The sequence below is a fragment of the Ambystoma mexicanum genome, chromosome 9 (genome assembly GCF_040938575.1).
Source record: "Ambystoma mexicanum isolate Mex_15411 chromosome 9, UKY_AmexF1_1, whole genome shotgun sequence".
Classification (NCBI taxonomy): Eukaryota; Metazoa; Chordata; class Amphibia; order Caudata; family Ambystomatidae; genus Ambystoma; species Ambystoma mexicanum.
In genome coordinates, this window is record NC_090931.1 from 610,499,629 (window position 1) to 610,515,796 (window position 16,168).

Here is a 16,168-nt window from a genome sequence, read left to right on the forward strand (position 1 = left end):
GTAGTGCGACTGGTGGGGGAGGGGACCTGGGCACGAGATCAGAGGGTATCCAGGTAACCAGTGCAGTTTCAGTATCAGCGAGGAAGTCAGCAGGGGAGAGGATGAGAAAAAGCAGAAGCAAAGAGAAAGGTTTTGAGGTGCTTCCGGAACCGGAGATGATTCTCCTCAAGTTTCAGGGAGGATGTTCCAGAGGGAGGCCCCAGCCAAAGAAAGAGATCTACCACCAACTCGTTGCTTGGAGAAGCGACTGACCCTGAGGGAGTTGGAGGCGGACGAGGAAAGATCTTGAGAAGGTTGAAGGTATTGAGGCCTCAGGCCCCCTGAAGGCCTTTTGGATGATGCAGAGGGTTTTGAACTTAATCCTCGCAGCCACTGGGAGCCAGTGCAGAAATGTCAGTCTTGGAGAGATACGATCCCTGGGCTTGAGGGCAAGGACAAGTCTTGCAGTTCTGTTCTGGTTGCAGAAGGCGGAGAGTAGAAGCAGGCAGATTTAGAAAGAGGCTGCTGCAATAGTCCAGCCTAGAGAGAACCAGAGCTCTGGAGACAGTGAGCTTCTGGGGGAAGGAGAGGAAAGGAAGAATACCTTGAGGTTGTGCAGCTGGTAGTGTGACTTCTTAGAGACGTCAGAGATGTGAGCAGAGAAGGAGAGTGTCGAGTCGAACATGACCCTGAGGTTTTTAGCCTCACAGGTGGGAGCAGGAAGAGGGCCAAGAGAGGCCGGCCAGAGAGTGACAGGAAAGGAGTCAGAGTTGCACATACATTGCTGTGGTTATCAGCCAACCAGCCCTGTCTACTGCCACTCACACAAGAATTAGAAAGTCACGTATGAAATGTGCCACCGAACAAGCATTATAAGATCATGCACACATTTCTATAAGTACCGTCTGCTGAACATGGAAAAACACATATGGAGTTGTAAAATGACAATCCATAAGTATGGGGAAAACAAGCATGCCCTTATGACCTGACAATTCACAAATGAGGGACACATTTAGAGAATTTAAAAGGCCACTTCATAAAGCCGGAAAGACATGTATGCAAATATACAGTGAGAACAACATATGTGATGGAAATGCTTGAACCTCTGGGAGTACCTCTGGAACCAGTTCCATCATTTTTCTTTTGTCTCTGCCACTACAGAAAGGGGCCAACCTCATAGAAATTAGTATAGCCCCACCCCAAAAAGGACCAGTCTATCACAGGACGTGGGATCCGGTATTCCAGGCTGCTCCTCTTGTTGTAGGTTTGCACTGATGTATATGATCAGGGTTAGACATTGATGAGAGCTGGGAGATATCTACCTCCTGATTGAAGCCTAGAGGAGCCTGGTTAGCTTGATACCAACATCTGTGAGGAGCTACGTTTGGCTCCCTAGGCCAACTGAAGCCAAACAAACCCACCTATGTGAACATGACTCTGTGCATTAGGAACAATCTATAAATAAACATTGGGGCACATCTAAACGTCATGTAAAGCTTAAGGAATCATAAATAATGGGCATATGGATGCATACATGGAGATTTACAGAACACTATGTACTAGCTCGTTTTTCCCCAATGGAAGCTCCTGGTCACTGGTTAATGCTTGATACCCAAGAGCGTCCTTTCACTCCTGCTTATCGAATCTTAATTTAGATCCCTAAATAATAATAATTATATAGCGCTAAACAACTAAGGAAATCATCTCCAGGCATTTGGATGAGAGCTGATATTATTTTCCAGTTTAGTGGTAGCCATTTTGGGAATGATAGAAGGAACAAAGGGCGACTGAGCATCTGGGAGGATGGAACCCTATGACCTGCAAGTCACATGCATGACTCAGTAGCTGGCAGCTCAGCTGTTCGGTGATCGTTTGGCTGTTGCCATGATGGAGATCAGGCTGGCTGGTTTCCCCTGTGATGGTGCATCTGACCTAAAACATTATCAAAATGTTATCCTAATATATTGAAGGTGGTTCTGAAGTGGGCATTTTTATTTTTGAAAAACATGTTCTAAAATGTGTTTAAAAAGCAAATTATTTTTGAATCATGGAAGATCTTCACGTAGGTTTTGCCATCATTGCGCAACACTACCACAAGCAAGCAGGCCCTGCAGTGGCCCATTGGTAGCACTGAGCTTATTCACTCAATGATAGTGCTCTGATGGCTTTAAAGCAACTCAGCCTATCTGTGAAATCTGACCGGCTGAAACCAAGCACGATCCTATGCAGATCGGGGAAATCAGGGGGCACCTCAACCATGAAGAGAGACTGTACTTTGAAAAAGCTGGTCATTTTATCTGCAAGTGTCCACTACACCTATCAAAATGGCAAGATTCACCCATAAACAAACTGCATGGAGGAGTCTTGAAACTACTGGTTCCAGTCCATCAGTCAATTCCGCCTTTGTTGTTGCAGATCCCTGCACAGCTAGCATTTAAGAATGGTGATCCAATACAAGTGGGTGCATATGTCAATTTGGGGGCTAGAGGGGATACATGGATCAGTCTATGCCAGCAGCTTAGGCATCCTAACCTGACCAAAAGTGGTTCCCAAAACAGTCCGAGCCATTGACGGTTCAGAATTGACTTCACGCCTTATTAGACAGGAGATAGTGGAAGTTCTCTTCACTTGTTTGATGAATCACATGGAATAGCTGGACGAAATTAATGATTTTTGGGACTAATACAGCCAGAGCAAGCCTGAACCATCAATACAAGTGTTTCAACATCCAGGAGACCCAAATAAAAGTTGTGAACAAAGTCAAAACTCTGGGGATGCACATGGAAGCATCACTGAGCGCAGAGTCCCAGGTCATGCAACTGACTAAGAACTGCTCATACTACCTGAGACTCCTACACAGAATACGCCCCTATCTAAGCGAGTAAAATTGCGCCACAGTAGCAAGAGCCACCACATTGTCCAGGTTAGATTACGGCAATGCCCTGCTACTAGGAGCAAACAAAAGGCACATTGTAAAATGTCAAAAAATACAAAATAGGGCTGTGAGAATCATCAAAGGAAAAGGGAAAACAGAAAGCATCAGTGAAGATCGGAGAAATCTACACTGGCTTACTATCGAAGATAGGACACAGTTCAAAACCCTGACGCTAGCCCACAGGTGGTTCCATGGCAAAGCGCCAGCATACGTCAAGAAGAAACTGGTTACATATTTCCCGAGATGGGCACTCAGGTCTGAAGCCCAGGGCAACCTCGCAACCACCAGTTTCAGGAAAACTAACAGACTCAGCAAAGCATTTCACACCAAAGCTGCGACCTTATGGAATAACCTCCCACCACAAATAAGACTGGAGCTCTCATACATTACCTTCCGAAAGAAACTCAAGACTCACTTGTTTACATAACTCCCTTAATCTAAGCTAAACAAACCCTGAAAATCGGTAGATTCATGTTGTCCCGTGACTTGTTTGTATAATGTGACTCTGCGTGTACATGTGGCACCCTGATGCCTCCGGGCTCTGGCGTAGTAGAAATAAATAAATAAATAAATAGAATCAATGCCTCACACTATGGAATCATCCTTAGAATGACATGGCTAAAGCAGCATAATCCGGGCATCAATTAGGAGTTGGGAACAGTAAATTTCACTTTGAACAATTGTATTAGTACCTGCCTGCAGTTCTGTGAACAGGCCTACCAACAGAGCAGTCCTAGTCAGGCCCCGCTGACCCAGGCGCATGATATAGAAACACGTGTTCCTAACATTCCAGGCCACTGTAAAGCATATGCTGATGTATTTGATAAGAAGGAAGCGCAAAGCTTACATCTCACAGACCATACAACTGCCCCATTAACTACAAATATTCCTTGCGGTAGGATGTATGCATTGACCAGAGAAGAAAACACACACCTATGTCAGTACCTAGACCAAAACATGATTTTGGGTTTCATTAGTCAATCAAAGTGAGGGAGGAACTGAGGACCTGCATAGACTATAGAGCCATAACAGCATCATGGTTTAGATCAGCTACCCTCGCCCTCTAATCAGTGCACTCCTAGACCAGTTTCAGGGTGCATCGATATCGTTATACTGAGCTAGACCTGCATAAAGCATAGCACCTGATATGAATGCAACAAGGGTTGAGTGGGAAACAGCATTCCGTATATGCTGCGGCTTATTCGAGTAAAACATGATGCCGTTTGTCCTGTTTAATGCTGCACCACATTTCAAGGCTTCATAAATGTAATTTCTCATGATCTGATGGACCAATATTTGGTGATATATTTGGATGATAAATTGATTTATTCCTCTTTGGAAATGTAACATATGGACCACGTGAAGTGTGCCTTCCAAAGACTACACGATAGCTAACTTTTTGACAACGACAAAAAAATGCAACTTCCAACAGAGAGTAATTTTGGAGCTTCATACTCACTCCATGAGGGATGGAGATGGACATGGGGATGGTACAGGAGGTCTTACAAGCTTGCGTTCCTAAAGAAATTAAAGCTCTAAAAGCCTCCCTTGGGTTTGCAAACTTTTATAGAAGGTTCATTAGGAACTATTTAGACCCCTTGACCACCCTTCTGAAAAAGAATTAATGATTCCTGTGGTCCACTGATGCCAAGCCTCATTCGAGGCGCTGAAGAAAGTGTTTACAGCAGCTCCTGTCCTACAGCATACTAAGCCGGAACAGCCATTTATAGTGGAGTCAGGTGCCACAGACTCCACCATGGAAGCTACTTTTCACTACATTGTACTATGACTCAGGCTCTACACCCCGTAGCGTTTTATTCCAAGAAACTTACACCAGTAGAAAAAAAAACAATACTATCATGGAGATTGAATTATTGGCCATCCACGCAATGTTCATCGAATGGCGGCACCATCTATTGGGGGTAAAATATAAGATTACAGTACATATCGATCACCGAAACCTGACAGGTCTGAGTACGCTCTGTTGTCTCAATGGCAGACAAGCCAGCTGGCATCTTTTCTTCACCTCTTACAATTTAATCATCATGTTTTGGCCAGGCCATCACAATGGGAAAGCAGCTGCGCTATCCCGGATGCACGGGGAAGACAATCGGTATATAGTCATGGATCTACCAGTCCTACCAGAAGGACAGGTTATTTGCCTATGTGCCATTTTTCAGGAATTGCAAGAGCAAATCAACGAATGGGTCCCTGGCCACAGAATCTCCCTAAGTGAGCCCTCCTATCTATCAGAGATGAGCTCCCATTTGCTAATGGATTACCGTACCTACTTTGGCGAGGCAGAGTAAGGCCTCTTACTAGGAGGTAGATAACCTAGTGGAATGACTGGGTTTACCAGGCGCTCTCAATCAGCTCTTCCAAGGAAGCTGCTGTATTTATATCTGTATCTTTTGGTCTTTAGCTATAGGTAAATGAAGAAATTAATCAATTGGTATATTCCATAAAATGCCCAAATCAGAAATCTTCAATCATTGTTCATGTATAATTTATTTTTAATCTCTATTAACTACTTCAAGGGTATTTACTCTTTCACTAAAAATATCCTCCCTTTTGTGCTTTTGTATACTTTGCTCCACAACTGCGCACATTTTGGTATGTATATTTTTCTTGCATTTATGTGCATACTGTTTATGTTTATTAATATGTGTATGTGCATGTTGATCCGCCAATATGGTGCAGAGCTCAGCCCTGAAGATGGACCATGGTTCCGAAATGCATTGGCATGTGTTCTCATTAGGCTAAGATTGCTTATTTGCTTGTCCACATGAACAATGATTAAACACTTCTGATTTGGGCATTTTACAGAATCCACCAATTGATTAATTTCTTCATTTACCTATAGCTAAAGACCAAAAGATATAGAAATAAATACAGCAGTTTCCTTGGAAGAGCAGACTGAGAGCACCTGGTAAACCCAGTGGTGCCACTAGGTTATCTGCCAATTTGTACTGCGATCCAGTGTCACAGGATCCTTAACAGGCAGCTCCTCGAAACAGCTACTACCATACTATGGCGTAGCCTCTTATGTTAACAAACAGTAAATAAACATGTATACTTGTGCCCATCTATCACCCTCACTCTTAATAGGAGGTGTCATGATTGGGGCTACAGACCTTTATTTATACAAAAAGACAAACCTATTTTTTGCTCTGTCTAGAGGGGATTCCCTGCCTCAACCTAGGGAAAACTTAGGTGCACGTCAGAATGCAGTCTAAAGTCAAATAGATATTGTCCTCTGTGTCAAATCCACTTCTCTGTCCCTGCCACTAAACAACATAAACAATGTTCCGGCAACTGCTTCAAGCCACACCAGGGGAATGTCTCCCTTCTCCTGGCCAACATAGAAGAGTTCTTCAATCAGAATGTTGATGATTCCTTCTTTAAACTCACAAAATCTTTACAATTCTTCCCATGAATTTCTGAATGTCAATGTCCAGCTTTTATTCCCCTTTTTGTTAGTCTCTACTTCTTCTTGCGGCAATCTACCACCAATTTCCCTGTGAGTTTCATCACTGTAATGAAGGAGACAATCCCAGAGTCTTTCTTGACCCCTGGTGGCTTCTATGGTACCCCTGATGCACACTTGCTTGATATAACTTTTTTTGGCACTACTGATAAAAAGAACATTACTTCTGGTTCCCTCTTGCTTGATACTCTGTGCTGTGTCACCAATGTGACCAAGAAGATTACTTCTGAGACACTCTTGCTTGGAATGACTTTCTGTGTTCCCACTTGACAAAAGAGATTACTCTTGAAACACGCTGATTATAACTTTCCTTCTCACCACTGTGACAAATAATATTACTCCTGATGCACTCTTGTTTGACACTGCCTCGGAACTGCCCTGGACTCCCCCCGGTCTTCCTATAGCTCTGATTATCTGCTTCCACTTAGGGATACAGCTCTGGTTCTTCCCAGGGTTGCAGTTGCTCAGTTCTGCGGTTCTGGGTTTCTGCACTGCTCTGCAGTAGGTTTCGGCTGACAGTCTCTGCATTGTTTCTGGACCAAACAATCCACCTTTATGCGTTCACGCAACCACTAAAAACTATTGCAGTCTTGGTTTGAATTGGCTTCTTGCTGACTCAACGGATCCTTTGGCGATGTCTCGCCTTCAGCGTCGTCCTATCTGAGGGACAGCTTCAGCATGCCTCTAAGACACCTGGTTTAAATCTCCCAGGCTTTGCTTGTGTTCTGCTGCTTTGCAGGGTCTCTCTCTTAGTCTGTCTTTGCTTTCCATGTTATATAGTTGACTGTGCCCCTTGCGTAACGTCAACTCCAGGTTGCAATGTTTCAATGGCAATCTTCGTGCCTCTCAAAGGCCACCTTGTCACAGTATTTAGTGAAGTCTGCCTATTGTTAATCTGCATGTTTCTTCCACTCTTCCTCATTCCTGTATTCTCTACACTTGTGACAGCCGTGGTTTAAGCAAAACACATGGTATTTCTGTCAATTGAGGAAGAGGGAAGAGACAACCAGAGTAAGGCATTTTTGGATAGGATGTCAGGGAGGCTTTTTTCCCCAGGATGGACGTCCTTGTCCCCAGGATGGGGGTCCCTCCCTATGAGGTGCTCCCACATCTTACCACCCCTAGGGGGACTGTTGGGTAGGGCATCACCTCCATAGCCTCACAGGGAAGGGCTTCCCTCTGGGGAGAAGTGATGGACACTAGTGAATCATCACACTTCCCATATAGAAATGAGATTGTGTGCTCTTCAATGATGTCATGGCTTCCTGCTACTGGCCATCCAGGTGGTAAAAGGACCCTTGAATTACTAAAGCAATGGGGTTTGTGGTCTACGCAAGCCAAAGACATTACAGAGTACGTCACAACCTGTGCTATCAATGTGCAGGATAAGAGACAGGTGAAACTAGCATGAATATTTCATCCATTGGAGACATCCCCAAACCCACGTCATACGGTATCGACAGACTTCATCATTGATTTATTACCTTTTTTGTGGTATGATACCATTATGGTCATTATTGATGCCTTCTCCAAGAATGGGTCATTTTTTGGCCTATCAGGCTTCCCAGTTTTCTAAACAGATTTTCTGCCTACGCGGATTGCCTACGGTGTTGGATTCCGATCACGGTTCCCAACTCACTGTACTCTTTTGGCAGCCTTAGCCACACTGTTAGGCATCAACCATTGCCTGTTTATTGCATACCATCCACAAACAGATGGTTATATCGAATGTCTGAACCAGACATTGGAGCAGTACCTGCGATGCTTCGCTCTCAAACCCAGAATGTTTAAAAGGCACTTCTCAGCACGGCTGAGTATGCATCCAATAATTCCTATCATTCATCCAGAGAGGTATCTCCCTTCTACGCTTGTTATGGTTTTATTGCTGTATGTTGCTGGAGAGGATAGTAGAAGTGTCCACCGTGCCCACAGCCAATAATAATGCAGACTGACGGATAAGCATACATAAAGCTGTAATGCAACATCTAGACAAAGCAAAACAGGCCATGAAACATTATACAGACATGTCATAAATAGAAGCTCCCGAGTACCCTGTGGGGTCTCTGGTTTTTGGTTGTCTACCCAGCATCTAAAGGTGCCTGAGTCCCATAAACTGCTACCAAAATATGCAGGCCCATAACCCTGTGGTTGTGAAATTGAAACTCCCAGATTCCTTGAGAATACATATGGCATTCCATGTATTGTTGCTCAAACTCATGCAACCTCACACTCAGCTACCGATTCGTTCACCTCTGCTAGGCATTGATGGTGAGGAGGAAAACGAAGTGAACAACATTCTGGGGCTTTGGAAATGTATGTAGTAAAACCCAGGTGCTTATAGACTTGAAGGGGTATGCCCCCGAGGATCGCACATGGTAACCAATCAAAAACGTGCATGCCTCCCAACTTTTTGCCTGTTATTTCTGTTCTTTATGGACCAGCTGCCACTGAGCTGTGACTTCAAGGTGGGGTGCGGTCATGTGTAGACGGTGGGGTTGGCGAATAGGTGGTTGCCCTGGAAACTAACCGCTTGTACTACAGTTTCCAGCTTCAGGTGGGGCTCGCATCAGGGATGCACCCCAGAATGTTGTGATTTCATGTGGAAGTGCACTCACCAGTGAACAGACACAGCGAGACCACCAGAGGGGAAAATGAACAGACGACGGGAGAACAGGTGGCTTGACAGCACTACTAGTTCTATCTGTTCTGTCCCCTGCTTCATAGCTCCTGTTCCCCTGCTTTTCCTGAGCCGTATCCATCCCGTTCCGTGTCTTACTCCTTTTACTGCTGTTACAGTTCTTTGACCTGCCTATCTCCTGTGCGACCCAATCTTATTTTGCAGATTGGCTTTGGTACTTGGGATTTAAACTGGTACTCCTAGGCACAATTGGATACTACAGTCTTGGAATTGCCTTTGGACCTGACCTTCTGACAATCCTCCCCACCCCCCCCCCAACAATAGTTACGCCCTCGTTCTACCTGGGTACAGTTCATCCATACTAAAGTGCATGCCCTTTCTTTGTGTCCTTTTTTCCGTCTGGAGTGGGTGTGTCCTTCTTGAACCGCTCAAACTTCTTCCTGGACCTTGTGGACAGTTTATTCGTTGGATACCACTGATCTCTCTACTAGAATACTGGCATTCATTCTTGTGTGGGGAAGGGGCTTAGGGGTGGAAGTCTGGAGGTGGGTTTGCTCTATCATAGCACCCTTTACTAACTTTACACCCCTTGCAAACCTGACAAAAGAAGAGTTTAGATATATTTTGGGGTCTATCGCGTCTCATTACTTGGCCTCCCACACAAGATAGAAAGAAATAAGAAAGAATCAAAGTCAAAATAAACAGTTTTTATTGTCAGTCTTCACAATACAATGTCTCATTATGAGGTTGGAGGTAGTCTTGCCAGTAGAACCGGCAAGGCTACCTCCAAACTCGCATCTGGGTCCGTCACCCGCAAGTGGGCAATTACCGAGCTATTCCGGCCCAGCCGGACCCAGTAATTGCCCATTCGCAGGTGCCGGGACCGGTACATCCCCCATTCCCATTGGAGCCCCATAGGGTTCCATGGAAATGGGGATGTCGGATGCACCGGCACCGTTGCATCCGACCTGCTGTGCTCGCGGGTGCCGCACTGCCCACCAGGTCAGACCTGGCGGGGTGACAGGCACCCACGAGCACAGCTTGTAGTATGGTGGTACGATAGCAACGGTGCCGGTAGCGCTACCGGGACCGTTGTTGCCTTACCACCATACTTATAATGAGGCCCAATGTATGTCACTAGAGGAGCAAAGAGTCTTTCAATAAACACCAGCTAGCAACAGGGAATTGTGAGGTAGTGACAGTCTGAAGGGAGTCACCAACATGAGCCTTATCAATGAAGCATAAATAACCAGTTCTTCTAATAGACACCTGCCCGCTGAATAGTCTGCATTTATGAAGGATAACTATCTGCACCCTACCACTCTAAAAGACCGAACCCTAACAGTCTCGAAAAACTATCATCCAAGAATTTAAGGTAGAAGTCCAAACAATAGTTCTTGGGAAAAGAGTGGCCATTTTGCCTTCCTGCTGATCAACCGTTTTCGAGGATCCCCCTAAGTGGCTACCTTAAGCATTCTGGCAAAGCGAGAAGTTTATCCTTTGGGCCCTAGTTTACACGCCACATTGCTTCGCCTGGCATTGACGGCAGGGACAACGGTGTAGGCTCAAGTAAGAAGGCAGGCAGTTGAAAAGACTGGTTGACATCAAAAGTGAAAATGTATCTTTGAGAACCCAGTGTAAGGTTGAGCAAAAACCACTCAGGAAGTTGGCTAACACTTCGGGCAGAAATCACAGCCACCAAATGGACTGCGTGCAAAACCAATTTTAACCGACAGAGGTCACGCTCTGGTCTTAATGAGTCAAAGCATTAAGGAAACGAGTGAAGATTTGTTAGCGTTAATAAACATGGTCGAACTATTTGGTAATTCGTTTGACGATAGCCAATGCTGCCGTGTAAACGTATAACGGTGGGATGATGAGACCCCCATTCCCTATGTATAGGACAGAACTTGCATTGACTAACAAGGCGCAGGCATTGATGCTTTTCAAATTGCACCAGTTTCAAAATCTAATCCACTGGTCCTTGCAAAAAGCCCTGCAGGAAAAGCAATGTGTTTTCACATTGAGCTGAGCAAATTCAAATGATGTAAGTCATTAAATACTCCAAGAGGGCCATGCATACCTACTGAGGAATCAAGGATGCTAAATTGTGCTCTGTCTTGTGCCAGCGGGTCCTGGTCAGATGAGACTCTCAATTCAAGAAACATTAGGCCTTTCAAAGATTGAAAAATCACAGCAAATGGCAGTCTGCTCCTATCAGAGAACTATTGCGTGATGATGAGTAGGGCGAGATTCGGGTTTGAATAAGGTGGACATCCCTCAGTGACCGCTTCCTCTCACGCTCTGCTATGCAACAGAGGGGGACTTCTGGCTGGTGGATATCACATGCTTGTCCAAATGAGGGACGCTTCAGTCAGGCCCACTATACATCATGAACGTGGTCAGAGGCGTTGCTAGGGAGAGGCTTACGGGGTTATAACCCATATACCCTGAAGCTCTGCTTTTCGACTGCTCAGCATGCATCCTAACTGTTTGAACACCACCCCATCCGTGCCCCCTTGTGACTGTCTTTTTTTAATATAATGGTTTTGTAGCTTTTGGTTATAGCCCCGGACAGAATCTAAGGGTTTACAACCAAAAGACTAGCTAGCACCAAGTACCAACAATCCCGACATTAGTGTAGCCCCGGATCTTTTCCAGACCTAGCAACACCCCTGAACGCGGTGATCATAAGCAGGACAGATTTTTACAAGGCACCCCAAGATATATGCCAGACAATCCAGCATGGCGGTAAGCCATGATTAGGTTTTCCCGGCAGAAATGGGAAAACGTTAATGGTAATTGACTCTTTGCAGAGGAGGCGAGACCAGACACCTCCCCTCCATTTGAGCAGTGCATCCCACTGTGTTGTTAATAAGGATCAGAAAATTCCTGCCTGTTATAAGTCACAATAAGGAAGCAATGCAGATCCCGGCTGTTAAGCCCCACGTCCTTGTAGGCACTGTGAGGAATTCTTCTGCCTGGTCCTGAGGACCAACCAGGTGAGTCAGGGAGCCAGGTACCTCCCTGAGCCAGTGGATTATGGGCATGGGGATGGTAATTGGAAGAACCCCTGGCAACTTTGTCTTGGTCCCATTCAAATGGCATAGGTCAATCACAGGGACTCATGTCTGGACTATCTTTGTGACTCCTATCATCGCCAGCTCTTCAGCAATTTAGTGCTGACAGTCTCAATGGCCTTCTCACTCCTCACCTTCAATAAGCCAGAGCACAACAGTTAGAAACCTTGGCCCTCTCCAACAGAGGAGAGCAGACTCCCTTTAGAGGGAAAACAAAAGCTTGACTTTATGCAAAGTCAATTTCATTCACATGCCAGCAGTAACATTTGTCCTGATTTTGTTACCGTCCAACCTGCAGTTTCACCCTGCGCGACGCCCCGTGAAATCTATAAAAACACACCCGATACATTGTTGTTTGGAATTTCCCAACCCTGGTATTCTCCACATTTTAGTCCCGGAGACCTCCACTTTGTACAGTGTTGTAAGCTTGCTTTCTCTTTCTTTATAGCCAAAAACAGGAACCAGTAACAACATATGTTGATAAAAGAAAATTGCAGTGATATGTGCAAGTCACCTACTAACAGTCTCACTGAAAACTGCATAACTGTTTGTGAAAATGAGTTGGAACTAGTTTTTGGTTTGTGCCTAAAATAAACTAAAATAAACTAACCACTAAACCTACAGGCTCAATATATACTTTATTTTCTGAAGTGCATGCATAGGAATGAGCCTTCCGAAACTCAATAGATTCTACGGTCAGTCTTGGGGTATGGGACCCTGAAAAGCCTGCAACTAGTCAGCCACCTACATAAGGGTTTATGAACCCCCAAGAGCGTACTTTGCTAAGGGAACTGAGATGGAGTGGCGCACCACTTTTCACTTGTAAGGACTGGGAAGGACATTCAAGAGGCCTGAGAGGCCTGAGAACCTGGGGTGAGTGGGGAGAGGGCATCTCAGAGGCAGAGATACCCAATTAAATCCATGGAGAACTATCCTGAGATTTTTGTTCGGGGAGGTCCATTTTCTCCTTTAAGATGGCTCCTACAGTAATTATGTTGCCAAATAAAAGTTTGGAACTTGACTTGGCATCATTTTCTGTTCCAGGCAGCCCTTTGACAGCGACCACTGCAAGATCTACACCTGAAGCCTATAAAAGAAGCAATTGTGCCCATGACTTGTTGGTGCGGTAAAGGTTTAAAAGGCTTTCTCCAAGGTTTCCTTGGGATCCCCATTGCTGCTATACCAGAGTATCCTGCGGAAAACCTAAATGTTGTTAGACTCTGCATCTACCGCTAATTGGAATGCAGGTGAAGATGGCCCTGAGGAATGGTAAAAAGAATACAAAGGATCAAGCCACGTAACGCGGGATCCTAGGAACAACGGATTAAATGGCTCTGAATTGAAAGAAGATTGGTGTACATCAGGCAGTGAAATGGCATGAGGGAACACTCTGGAAAGTTCTGTAAGAATTCCAAGTCATAAAGAAGAGCACAGGCTTGCTGGAGACAACTGAATGTTTTCTCCTTGGCACCTCCCTTCAAAAGTCACAACTTGAAATAACTCACGCGAGGAAGAGTGTTGAATCACCAAAAGGTTTATAACGCCCGGGGAGAGGGAGCCAGTGGGGTTGATAACAATGTGATATGTAATGTCTGACTATAGCACTGATAGAGTCGGCGTGTAGGCAATATCCTGGCAACATGTAGGCAATTTGATTTTTAAGATACATGTTACTGTTAGTCAGGGAAGGATGAGGAGTGCAGAGGTAAGGGGGTGGGAAAACTGATTAGCGGGGGACCCTTCCTCCTCTCATGGAGGCTAGGTTATAAAGGGGAAAGAAGTGTGTGAACTTGCAAATGGGATAGCGCGATGGTTTAGTCAGCCACCGAGATACGTAGAACCAGGGTGTTCCCAACCCATAGGCCATGAGTTATTTTTGGACAGTCTCCAAGGACACAGGAGCCATGTGACATTGGATGGAAATTGGTTTAGTCGTACGCTATAATATCTGTAACTAGAAGGTCTGAGTCTGAGCCACACAAGTCCCATTTGCAGAAGAGCTGGGGCATTCTTGACAAAGAGACCAAGATAAGAAAACCGAACCAGATACCATTTTCTCCATTATCATGCCCCATTATCATCCCCCATCCCATGCATTTGCGAGATCTCAATCATACCTGGCCTAGTAGGATCGTTGTCTGTCTTCCCTCCGTCCCCCCTCCCTTGCCTCGTTGCACCTTGAAACACTTGTGTATAGGCGCATTATAAATGCCATACCATATCACCACCGTGACTAGATATGGAGAAGAGAACAGAAAGATTCAGACTGGGTCAGGGTGACCATAACTAGCGAGATGCCCATTCCTCTCGCTAGAAGAAGAAATAGAATATTTCATGGCTTGCTCTGGTTGATATAGTAGGAGGTTGAGAAAGTTGCTTCAGATTTCTGGATGATCTTTCAGGTGTTTGATAATATATTAATAGTCCTGAACCAGAAGAGTCGAGGCACACCTTAGATGGTTTCCTGTTTCCAGACAATGCATTCCTGAGATATGGAATCCGTAGCTTGAGTTGTCTCGTGCTTAATGCCTAACTCCAGTGGAACGTTGGTTCTAGGTTGGAGCGCCTTCCTGAAGGTGTTATTGGTCATTAACATAGACAGTGGGAAGAATGTGTTAGTTTGCTTCAGCCATGCTGAAATCCTATGAAGCTTAGCTGTGCTATATTAGCATAGTTCTGTCAAAGAAAACTCCATGAACTTATATTCTAATTCTAAATAATGGTACGTCTTTACTCTTGAATATGTTGTATTGTATTAACACATTTAGCCCTAATAACCAGTTTGTTCTCAGTGGTGTAATCAATGATCACATCTTGCCTCACCTATTTTGCCATTGTGCCAACACGTGTTTCGAGGCTTGTCAGCACTTCTTCAGGGTAATGGCTACTGATTTCAATCTTGAATACGTTAGATTGGCAACTGCCAGGACACAAGGCACAATTTCCAAAAATAGTTTGTCAACTGCCCTAGTGATTGAGGCAAAGCTATCATGATGAACTCTTTTGTAAAAGTATTCTCCCATGTGGCGTTCATCATTGTTGGTATAACTGGGCTGGTCCGATACTCCTTCCAAACAAAGTTCCGGTATCGTTGCATATGGATTCCCAGAAATGGCTCGAGATTATCTTTGTTTTCCAGGTAGCCACAGCTGGCATTACTATGGTAAATACTCTTGCTGCTGCATTGCAGGTGAATGGTAGCGCTTTGCAATGGTAAGACATTCCTGCTAGGGATATGAGAAGGAATATTTGCTGTGGAAGCCACAATATAACATGCGGGTAAGTGTTCTTCCGATCCACTGAACAAAACCAAAAACCCTTGACAGAAGGCCTACCAAATAAGGGCAGGAGTGGTCCTCTCGAATTTTCACAGGAAGCAAAAAATTGAGGGGGGCGAGATGCATAATGTCCTCAAGCCTACCTGCCTCATTTTCAGGAATAGAAGCCCATACCTTTTGGGGAGGAACCCCTCTAATGCTCTCATCTACAGTAGGTTCTGTCCCTCTTGCAGAAAATTAACCCACTTGACAAAGTCGAGGTTAGGGAAGGGGGCATCAAAGTTTTCTACTTGGTTAGTTTGTCATTGATGCGGCTATGAAAGGGCGGTGAGCCCTCGAAGGGGAGATCAAGGATTTCCTACCGAGCATCCCGGGTGAACTTTGCAGCACAAAGCCCGGCCATGCAATGCATACCCACAACTAAGCATCTACATCTGGTAGCTCTGTCGATATGGTGCACAGATGGTTTCAATAAATCATCGGCAACCAACAGAGTGTCTGCTCAGCCTGAGCAGAAAGCCACTGGGAGTTTGGCTGGGGGATCCTCTTTGAAATCTGCTATCTCCTTCCACAGGCACTAATCAGCCACCACCAGAATGGCATTGGCATTGGGCTGTTCAAGTGAAACACTGAGTTGGCATAAACCTTTTCCCTGCGATACCTAACAGATCTCTTCATCACCAGCGAAGAGACATTGGAAGAAGCAGAAGATGAAGATCCAGCTTAAGACTTAGAAAAAGGGAGGCTGCTAGCACTGATTAAGAGAATTGC

At 45.0% G+C, this 16,168-nt stretch overlaps 1 protein-coding gene across 2 annotated transcripts in view; it reads right to left on the bottom strand.

The window, feature by feature from the left end:
* Nucleotides 1-16,168, bottom strand: part of ANKRD13B (ankyrin repeat domain 13B) — a 598,589-nt gene that overhangs the window by 12,879 nt on the left and 569,542 nt on the right. The gene's annotated exons all lie outside the window — the stretch shown is intronic.